Source organism: Thunnus albacares, chromosome 23 (assembly GCF_914725855.1).
Source record: "Thunnus albacares chromosome 23, fThuAlb1.1, whole genome shotgun sequence".
Taxonomy (NCBI): Eukaryota; Metazoa; Chordata; class Actinopteri; order Scombriformes; family Scombridae; genus Thunnus; species Thunnus albacares.
Window position 1 is genome coordinate 2,307,022 of NC_058128.1, and position 11,855 is coordinate 2,318,876.

General features: G+C 36.9%; 1 protein-coding gene across 2 annotated transcripts in view; it reads left to right on the forward strand.

Annotated features, from left to right (window-relative positions):
• Window positions 1-11,789, forward strand: part of LOC122975247 (potassium voltage-gated channel subfamily A member 1) — a 63,206-nt gene extending 51,417 nt beyond the window's left edge. For both annotated transcript variants that reach the window (XR_006400600.1, XM_044343593.1), the window contains exon 2: window positions 8,351-11,789. The gene's annotated coding sequence lies outside the window, so the exon portion shown is untranslated. The remainder of the gene's footprint in view (window positions 1-8,350) is intronic.
• The last annotated feature ends 66 nt before the right edge of the window (window positions 11,790-11,855 follow it).

Consider the following 11,855-nt stretch of genomic DNA (forward strand, 5'->3'; position numbering starts at 1 on the left):
CTGCTAGAATCAAAACTTCATTGTCATACAAGACTAAAGAAGCCAGAAAATGTTCACATTTGAGAAGCTGGAATTTGAGCATTTGGACATTTTTTCTTAAGAAATGACTCAAAATGATTAATGGATTATCAACATAGTTGGCGATTGATTTAATAGTTGACAACTAATCAAAAAGTATCCAATCAAAGCCTGGAACCTGCATTATCGTCAAAAAAGCATTATAGTCTGCGGTTTTCTGCTTTATCAGTATAATCAGGCAAACTCCAAACCACAGTTACAGCAATGAAAAATGTATAAAAAAATGAAATAAAAAGTGACATTAAACATTAAAAGTTTTCACTAACATGAACAGATATTTAAGGGTATTTTATCACAAAACTGAAAGAAAGAAAAAGTTTCAGTGTAGTTATAATAAACTGATATTATGTTTGGTTTTGACGGACATCAGTTAGTCATTACGTGTCGAGCTGAGCGGACTGAACTCAGTGCACTGTCAACCTTAATCTACTGTGATGATGAGAGGAGGAGCCGATTTATTGGAAAATACCCAAACTTCTCGCCCCAAATGGTACAAAAAGTAGCCTAAATTATCACAACTTCCACTATTAATTAAAAAAAATGGCCCAATTGGGAGGAAAACTGACCGATATGGAAACACTGACTCTTAGCTTTTTAGCTCTTAACTTTGCTAAAGCACATGTGAAGTGACTGTAGTGATGTTTTTATGTTTTTACACATAAATCTGATAATTAGAAGAGAAGTTTGTCGAGGAATGTCTGTAACAAGGAGTAGAGTTGTGACCATGTTGGCTTAGTGACTTTGTTGATGGTGTTATGTTTACATTTTGTCATTTGGCAGATGGTTTTATTTCAAAGCGACTGTTACACTGGCAATAAAATGCTGAAAAACAGACCAAACAAAACCTAGAATTAGATCCACTCCACTTACGAAACTCAATTTACCCTCCGTTATTACACAAATCCACAGTAGTACCATGTTAAGAGGGTAGATGTATATGGATTTTTTTTTTAAGGACAACTACTTACAGTAAATAAATAAAAATATACAGTGTACAGTAACATCTGTAGGCCTCCTCCTGAGTGCCTGTCACTGTCAGATTCCCCTTAATTCCCGTCCGGGCAAGAAACAGCGAGCCCGTCCCTGGATTATGTAGGTTGGGTGTGAAAACAGATTTGGATACGGTCAATTTAAATGCATCCAGATTTGAGATGTGAGTGTGTGGGTTTTTTTTTTTTTTTTTTTTTTTCTCCCTGCTGAGGTCTGAAATGTGTGCAGATCCTTTTAAAACTGCAGCCCGTATTTGTGTAATGGTTGCAAAAACACTTTGGCTCAAGCTAAGTCCTGCAGGCTGCGGCGCTGTGCTGACTGATGCTGGGACCCGTCCCGCTGGGATTTGCAGTGTCTGTTATTAAGTACATAATGCCGGGCGCGCTACGTGATCCGCCGGCCATCTTCACAGCCAGAGGTCATGGAGGGTCTTTGGTGAAAAAAAAGATCCAACAGCCACACCTCTAAGATCTATTTTAGAACGCCATCAACGGCCATATTTTTTCTGTAAAAGCAACAGATAAAGTTGTATTCAGTATCTTTAATGTTCAGAAGATTCTATATTTCTGTTTTTAATGTTCTTATACATCGTTGACTCTAAAAAATACATACAAAAACGCCCAATATTGTCACTTCTGGGCCCCATGATGGTTTAAAGCTGATATCAGACAGAAGTATTTCATTTCTTTCTGTAATGTAATTGTTGTTGAAAGTCAGTAATATATCACAGGGGTCTTTTTTAAAATATAATACATTTTGAGTATTGCCAAAACTAAGGGGCGTAATTGTACGGAGTCCCAGAGACAACAAATGTCAACTAACTTACTCAACCCCATAACTGTGTAATATTGACAGATGTTGTGATAAGACAGATGTTCCTTCCTCACTACATCTACAGAAAATCTGTTAGAAACACAGAACATGATACTTTATTTCTATTATAGTATATATTTTACTTTTTCTTTGATCTAATTTTTGGTTAAGCATTGACACAGTTTTTTTAGGATAAAAATTAAAAAAAAAAAAAAAAACATTGCTAAAACTAAGGGGTCCCAAAAGCAACAAATGTCACATAAGTGAATAAATGAATAAGTAATGAAGTAAATTAAAGCTGTAGATAGAGTTTTATTTAATATCTTGTTTCATGTCCAGAATCTATTATTTTATCATTTTCAAGACTCACAAATGATATTAATATGAAACTCAAGCTTTTAAAAAGGATTGAATTTACTTGCTCTGATTGTTATTTCCTTTTTCAACCTTTAATTGATTAATTAATTGAAATTTTACATGGTATTGTGAAGTGTGTTTTCCAAAGGTCATTTCATTTACTTTTTTATATATTTTAATATTATATTCCATCTCACTTTTTTAGCAGCTGGTTGAATGATAATAATAAATATATACAAGGAGATTTCAAACACTGATATTGAATTTTGCTGAAAATTTAGGGTCATAATCCCAGAGGGAACACATTAACTAATAGTTGAGTGAGTTACATCATTTAAATTGATTATGTTTAGTGTTTCATAACATTATAATTGATAAAAACAAATTAATATATCTTACTTACATATTTTTACACATCTTGTCATTGCACTAGTCTTACCATGTTTTTTGTGAATTATTATTATTATTATTATTATTATTATTATTATTATTATTATTATTATTATTATTATTATGTTACAATAACACAATTGTAAAAGTAAGAACAATCATTTTAGTTTTGTTTAATTAGTTTATTTTGTCTTCACTGGGACTCCGTACTGGCTAATATTTAATCAAAGCTACGATATGACTCATACTGCATGAAGAATGGATGTGGTGATTAGTGCAAATGACCTTCAGCAGCCACTTATTATTACTGTTAATATTATTGTTATTACGACTGTCATGTTTTCACCTCTGCACTGAGGTGAAAGACAGGGTCAAGGTCAAAAGGGCTTATCGCAACCATGGTAACCATGAATAAATCAAAATTAATGATGGAACTGAGAAAAAAAAAAAAAAAAAACCCAAAAAAACAGAAAATCTTCCCACTGTCAAAGCTGAGAGCAGAAAGATAAAAAGCCCTGCAGGTGAGCGTGATGCTTCACAACCCGAGCAGTGAATCATCAAATCCAACACACACACACACACACACACACACACACACACACACACTGCTTCTCTCCGTGCATATATTCCCTCTGTGTAACGAGACAGACATGCAGGACACGTCTTCATCTTTACCGCTTGCACCGAACCAATAACATGCAGACATTACAGAAACTCTTTCTCTGCATTTAATCTGCTTTGCATCGTCCGATGCATGATGCACATTCATGCTTGTAATAGTCCAGCAGGGAACAAGACTGCTGGAGCGAGAAAGAGCGCAGAAAATGTCACTGTTTTCATCTTCATGTAAAATTACATCTGCAGAGGTCGAGCTGCGTGTGAACATGGAAAGAAAAGACCATCGAAAGCTTTCTAGAGAATTTCCTCAGACACAAACTAATCCCCTCCTGAGAGTCTTAATGATTAAATGACTTCCTGGAATTAAAAAAAGAAAGTCTTAATCAAACAACCTTTTTTTTCAGGAAACCTCAACAAAATGAAGTAAACAAAACAGAGCAGCTTCTCTCCTCTGACACCAAAATAAGAAATAAACCTCCCACACCAGAGAGGAGGGAACATTTGGAGAAATACTGCAGCTCCACCCAGTGGATGATCATGAGACTGAAGATATCAGAGTTATACAGTATTTAATGCTTTTAACTCTGTAACAAGTATCTATTTTGTACAATTATGGCCTCTTCTGAACAAAAACTCTTTGGTTTGTTTTTATTTTGTCATAAAATACATGTAATGCACTTTCCCACATATTCACATAAGAAAACTAAAAAAGAAAAACACAAATCATAAACATAAAGCCTGGACATGCAGAAACACACTGTACAACCGTAAACAGCACAGGATAAAAACAGTAAAAGTTAAAATAACTTTGGAGTTTACCAGGAAACAATCTGATTTACACTCAGTGATACCACCCATAATTACAGAGGCACAAACATGGAAAAAAAAGTAAGATTTTTTTCCCACTTGTTTATTTTTTGTTTGTTTTACTACTTTTTCCTTTTTTTATGCACTCCTGTTACATACTATGATATTTGAATCTTAAAAATGTTTTTTCACAGCTGCAACTGTGAGGCTTTTTACTTTCAATTTACAAATTCAATTTGTAAAGGTTAAGATGAAGCACTTTGAATATGTATTTTTATTACATTTCTCTGTATATTCTATTCAAATATATCTGTGTAATGTGTACTTGGGCTACAATAAGTCCACATAAAATTGGTTAAAGTCTCCCTCCACTCAAAACGGGTTTTTCCCTCTTGTTCCTATTTCAGCAGTGATTCCTAGTTTCAGTTTCTCAGTCAGATCAGTAATCATGAGTCTGTTGAGGACAGACCGAGACGTCCAGCTGAGGACGACCCGGTGATTAGAGGCTGAGTGAGCGCAGTGTAATCAATCATTAAGCCATTCATTAAAAAAAAAAAAATCCAGCAGACACGAAGCTGAAGGCCTCACAAGCAAAGATCACAGGAAGGTGAAGAGATTTGTTCATGTTGTGAATGAAAAATGAAAACATGAGAGGAGGTCAGTACCTCAAAATTGTACTTTAGTACCTGAATAAATGTGCTTTGTTCCACCACTGTGCATATACACACTTTTATATGCTTTATATGCAAATGTGAGCTTTACAATCCGTACAACATATGACATCCTCTTTCCTTAGACCCGTGATTAAGATAAGGAAAAACTTTCCCAAAACCTTTAAACAAGGACAAAATGGAAGAAAATGAAATGTTTTTTGGAGTATTTTAAAATCCAGATAAAACAGCATTTCCAGAGTATCTAAATTCTGTGTTTCATAATGAATCTTATCTCTGTGCTGCTAAAAGTTGAAGACTGACTGATGAGTGGATGTCATGATATTATTGGTTGAAATGGGGTCGGTTCAGCCAACGTAAGTGTACGTCATTGAATTTTATGATTGAATTTTGATATAAGAATACAAAGAAATTGATTTTTTTATATTTATTGGCATGTATTGTTAAATAGGCGCACAATATGACCATGGATGTGATCTTAAAGGCATTTTTCATTTCATCTCGACTTTAAACGTCTACCTCATGGAACAGAGACGCTTCTATTTCTAGAAATTTACTTTAGTTTACACCGCCAGCTTTTTTTAAGCTCTGTTGTGTGTTTAGTGAAGGATCAACCCAACAAGCACCTCTACAAATCAAAGAATTATACTAATCAACAAGTCCTTCAAATTAAACTCCAGCTACGTGGTTTGACCACGTGACTCAACACATAGGAGCGTCTTCTAATCTGGTGCCCCAGTCGGCAGTAATCGGTGGGACGACATCATTTCAACCATGAGAGACATAGTGAAAGACGTACAGATAATTGTTTATTATTACAGATGATATAGTGGTAATTAAGTCTTGGTTAAGAAAGTCTTTGGTGCTCAGACTCTACAGGGAGATAAATCCCTCCCAATGGAGTCCAGACGCTGGGGTAATGGTGCTGATGACTTCTGCTGACACTGATAAGGCTGATGAGGATGATGAAGTGATGAAACTGATGAATCCGCAAAGGCTCGGCGGTTGATGGGGAAGTGGAGGGTCACGAATAACAGCAGAGAGAGAGAGAGAGAGAGAGAGAGAGAAGCGTATTTAAAAAGACAGCAGCGGGCGGGATGATAGGCTTACGATGGAGGTGTGTCGCTGTGCTATTGGATAGATGTGAACAACTGATGTGAACAGCTGGCAGCTCAACTGACAAACCGCAGACAATGACAGCAAGGGAAGTTATGAGTGAGCAAGAGTGAGAGATGTGAATGGCAGGATAAAAGGAGAAATATATTTTTCCCAAACCGTCACACATCGCTGTTAAAAAAAAAGTTTAATGATGTGTCAACACTGTGGTTAAAGTCTGGTTAGGTTTAGAGAAAGATCACAGTTCGGGTTAAGATTAAAGTCTGTTAAGGTTAGAGAAACGTCGTTACTACTTCCTTGGAGTTCGGCCACGTTCGTTGTCATGGCTACAATAAACACAGGGTTAAAGTTAGCTGTTGTTTTTTCGGAGGACGGTCTCATAAAGGTTGTGAGCTGTTAAACTTTACTATTCAGCGCTCCATCAAGGCCTCCATGAGCTCTCTGGTTTCAGTTTGTCTAAAGGATAATGTTCAGTAAATAAAAAACAAGGCAACTTTATTCAACTGATGTTGTTGTTAGCCCCGAGTCTTTCATATATAATTACATATAGTACTGTATGTCATGATCAGGTAGCATGAGTGACAGCACACTGATGTTCAGTTGGCAGCGTGGCAGGATGTTGGAGGCGATGTTGACACTTCGTGGCCGCCTTGGAGAGCATTTGTCAAGGGAAAGTGAAGGAGGAAAGTTCCCTTGCATGCTGGATTTGGCCCTGCAGGCTGCTGCATATGCTGCGGTGGATTACACTGATCCAACTTAATGCCTAAGACCATGCAATCATTCATAACTACAGGAGCTGTTGAGGGCGCAGTCGTGGATGCTCCCGGCACCATCTGCCGCTGCGGCGAGGATTAACTTCGAGGAAGATGGGGAAAGGTGGGGGGTGGGAGGACCGGAGGCACATATAGACCCTGAACTGTCGACCACCCTGCAGAACCAGAACATTCAAATCCGTAAAAGCTGTCTGATACTTTTTAATTGACGCCACCTCTTAAATAACCACACAAATTACAGACTGCATCTTAGTTTTTAGCTGCAAAATGTAAGTGTGGAAAACATCTTAGATCGGGGACTGTTATCAGAGGGCTGGGGGGGTGACTTTGTTTTTTTTTAATCTTGACCCTCCTCAACCAATGTAACGAGCAAACAGCATGGAGGGAGTGAGAGTTATCTCCAAAACAAACCTCCTCCCTACAACAAGATCACACACAAGCTGTGTGCACTTCAGCAGAATAAAGGTGCACGACAGCACAAAAACCAATCTACACATCACACACACACACACACACACACACACCACAGCATGCTCACAGTCAACAATAGCTACATGTGCATATTAATGACATAACATACACAACAGTGGCAGCAGCGGTCAGGATAATATCAGCTGGCACGGCGGCCGTTATTAGATTTTAAAAACTCACCCTTTGATGATCACATTAACACAAGTTACTGTAAAACAAAATCCTGGAGTTGAATTAAAGCCTTGGTTTTCTGCACCAAATTAGCTCTGGTGAAGGTCTTCCTTTGCCGATTAACTCCAACTTTTGATTAAAAGTTAATCTTGAACATGGCATGGATAATCCTCACCAGCCATGGTTACTCCCGGCTTGTTTATCTGTTTTTGTCCCGCTAGTTTGTGATTGGTTCTGCTCCATTTCAGTGCGCTGGTGCACCGCTTGACACGAAATAGTGAAGGCCGGGAAAACTGTTTAAACTGTGTGTTTAAATGAGAGTTTAATCTTTAAACATGTCATAAAGTAGCGACAACAAAGTCCGCCCATTTAGAAGGGAAGATATGGTTATGATTGGTCAATTTTACTGTGTATATACTGTAGATACTCTCATATTTCAGCAGCTCCAACATGTACGGATGGATTTGAGAAGTTGACATTTGGAGTAAAGAAGGAGAAAAAGAAGTGAAATCCTGCTACTATAGTTTGTTTACGTAGCCTCCGGAGCCGGAGGAAGCTTCTTGAAGCTGACCAATCAGAACAGAGTGGGCTCATCGGGAGGCGGGGCCTTAAAGAGACAGGAGCTAAAACGGCCTGTTTCAGACAGAGGCTGAACTGAGGGGCTGCATAAAGGACCAGTAGAAGATAAATAAGGAGTTTTTAACTGTAAATCATACAAAGACATTCCAGTAGAGCCCCAGAATATAAATATAGATCTGGAGATGTGCATGATGTGTCCCCTTTAATGGACGCAGTGGCTTTATGACCTTTTATGTAAGTATGGAGACAAGACCTGACGACAGTGCAGTCTAATTCACACAAATAACGCAAAGTGACCATTTTCATTGTGTTCTGTCCGAACACACCTTCACGGCAGGACAATTTACACACTTATAATTCTCATTCTTGGGTTGCTGTGTGTCCCATTTAATCCAACTTTTATCTACACCAGTTATTGCTTTCATCAATTTGGCGAAGCTTCTGAAAAGAGACACTTGAATAATAAAATCTTTTCCTCTTTTTCCTAATTTTCTCATCTTCCGTTTGTCTCCACAGAGAGTTGACGCCCTGCCCTCCGACCATCAGGAGAGTTGATCCGACCACAGGAAACCCCTCCACCAGAACACACACACACACACACACAAAAACTGCTGCTGCACTTCAAAAAACAGCATCATCTACCCTTTTTTGGAACTCTGTGCCTTCAACCAAAATTCACCGGTGATACTTCTGAAGCTTTTGTTTTGCTTTTTTTTTTTTTTTTTTTTTTTTTGCTTTTTTTTTTTTTTTTTTTCTTTCGAGCAGGACTCAGAGGATATACAGTATCTGCCTGATGTAGGAGGGCTGGGGATCGTGCTGCTGCTCTCACTCTTTGTCTGTCTGGAGAAAAAAAAAAAAAATCAAACCTAATCAGGACATGCAACTTTTAATCATTTTAATGTCCTATTGTGTGTTTTTTTTTTTTTTTTCTACAAATCGTATCAGTGATTTACTTCATATCGGAAGAAATCCCTCGCTGTGCAATATCAGTCGATATTTATGTGAAGTTGTCATGTGGATGTAGACTTTGGATGAACTTTTGCTCATTTTGGTTTATTTTTGTAATGATGTTTTCCTGATTTCTATTTTTCTAAAAGGATAACGGTGTAAGACAGACTTAGGAGAAAAAAAAAACAAAACATCTGAACACATTAAGGGAGAGGAGACGTTTGGTTGTTGCTAAAAGACAATTTGTCCAAGTTTAGTTTTCCTCAACAGCATCCCCTCCTGCCCTGACAGGGCCAAAGCCATAGCCTATCTCAGCTAACAATGCACCATTGTCCCCAACAGCAAGATGCATTCAGGGTCTCACAGTTTTGGGGCCGACACCACAGGCTCCTCTTGTCAGCTCATCTTAGCTGTTGGATTTTCTGAGCAATGTTTTGGTTTCTACTGTTTGTTCAGGGGCTTGAATCTAAAGTATTTAGTATTCTCTACCTTTGTGTGGCCTGTTCTTCTTGCTGTTATTTTGTACTTCCTCCTACATATCAATCAAGCAACTATAAGTGGCATGTGTGTAAGTGAGAAAAGCGAATGGGTGTGTTCGCCAGAATGGAAGGTAAAATACTGTAAATTATCAAATAAAAGTGGTCAGGTCACAAATAAAGCCCAGTTCAGAATGAAAGATGGGAAGAAAAAAAAACAGAAAATTAGTGGTGGTAGAAAATGCTAATTAATTGGTTAGTTAAATGTTGTGAAACTATTGGTATCTTGGCCAAATGCTGAACACCAAAGTAATGTTTGTGTGCAATCCTGAAGATTTATCTGCTCTGGAACGTTATTCATTTGAAAAGGAAAAGCTTCTGCTGAAAAAAAAAAAAAAAAGAAAAGAAAAAAAAAATTTCATGTGAAGCTTAGCCATGCTAATGCTGTACTAGCTTTGTACCCTGTTAGCTAATGTTGGATCCTAGTTTATATCATAGCTTATGTCAATTACCAGTTTCAGAGATGTAAATATGTTCACACCAACATTCAAATTGAGTTTCCATTCTTGCCTTGTCTTTACAGCACAAGATAAACACAATCTCTGTGGTGTTAAAGCATAAATTATTCCCAAATTTAACAACAAAGGTCCATTTATTAGTTTACAAGCTTATACAGTCTTTGTGCACACTTTTTCTTCACCACCACTACATCGTTCCCAGAGGTCAAGAATGATGAATGCTCATGTTCCTGTTCTTTTTTTTGCTAGTTTGTTAACCTCAGCTCAACAGTAATATACCATTTTATTGTTTATTGATGTCAGCCTGTCGTTCAAGCTAATTAAACACAAATTAAAAGGGTATAGTGCTATATTGTCACAGTATTTTTAACCTTCATATGGCCATTTCTGAAGTTGTAAACCTCAGAACCTTTCTCACCTCTACCATCCATCCTATATGACACGAAGATGTCACTAAACCCACTAATTGTTATGTTAGATTCGTGCCTTGTTAGCTAATCTCAGTCTACCGGTAGATCTGGTCTAATTAACTTAGCTATCGTTCACAAACTAGTGAATGAGAAAAGAACATTCACAATCCTGTGTGAATGTGATTATCCATTCTTGGCATTTGGGAGTTATGGTAAAGAAATAATGGTGCTAGGTGACTGGCTATTGGAGTGCTTCCAGCTCTTGAATGGGCATTAAACTCTCCTGGGTAAATCATCAGTATGTACAGTTATTAATTGTGTCGGGAAATTATGGTTTGATTGATAAAAAAAATCAAAGAGTTTCAAATTATGTTGCTGTGTCTCTGATGGCAAGGTAAAGTCATTCATTTTTGATCAATTCAAACCATGATAGTGAGTTTTGTCTCTGATTGCAATGACAAAACTTGAAAAAAACAAAAAAACAAAAAAACAAGGTCATGGCCTGAGTTTATAATCTACAGTTACACACAGATAACAAATATTAGCCTATATATATATATGTATATATATATTCCCTGGCATTATATCCTGGGGGTGTTTAAAATAAAAAAAACAACATTTAGATACATAGAAATTTGCAGAATTTAGCATTTAATGAGTGACTAAAATTATCGTAGTGTTTAGAGCCCTTTTTCCAAAATAATTTTGCCCATGAATTACATTTTAGCAATTTAATTTCTAACATATTAAAATAATATGTTTAATCATCCATGGGACTGTGTTTCTGTGCTGAATTAGTGTTAAATATGTCACAAAACTGTCAAATGCAAATTTACATTAGCAAAAAATACTCACACGATAAATTCAGTGTATTTCACGTTTCCAGAGCATGATTTCTTCTCCTTATTATCATATTATATTGTTCTCACTCTGATTTTACCACTTTAAGCTGATGGGTAATTACATTCAACAATTTCTGCAGATGTTTAACAATAAAGGTCTTGCAGGAAAGTGTAAGTATTACGCCCTCTGTACAGCTAAATATATGATAAGATATGATAAAATATACTTAGGAAACAGGGGAAACTATTATAAATAATATCCAGTTTCTTATAAAGACCTGCACCATTATTTGAGAATTTACAGTAATTCCTGTTTTATTGTTTCAATCCTGTTTTCTGCAATTGTAAATTGTGTTATGTGTATCCTTAAAGCTGCTATCCCTGTACTGTGTAGACTGGAGATGCCCAGCCTTATCCCTGAAGTCCTACAAACATCCTCCCATTAGCTCTCCATATACCTCACACACACACACACACACACACACACACACACACACACATCATGAGCTCGATTAAATGCATCAATGGTTCACTCAATTCAGTTTGTGCCTTTCAGGGAATCGTTATTTTCAAATTTATGAATTGTGTTTTGATCCAAAAAGACTTTTCTACCTTTCAAAAACTATTTTGTCTCATGTTCAGTAATTCCTTTAACCAAACAATTATGGTAACCTCTTTAGTGCATGGCCAATAGTAATGGGGACAGGACAGTTGGACATGTCATACCAAAACCAGGAGCCTTGATCTGCATTAAAAGATTTGGGATCATTTTGAAAAAGGATTGGTATCATCAGGAGGTAACTGCACAATTAGGCAATTAGGTAACA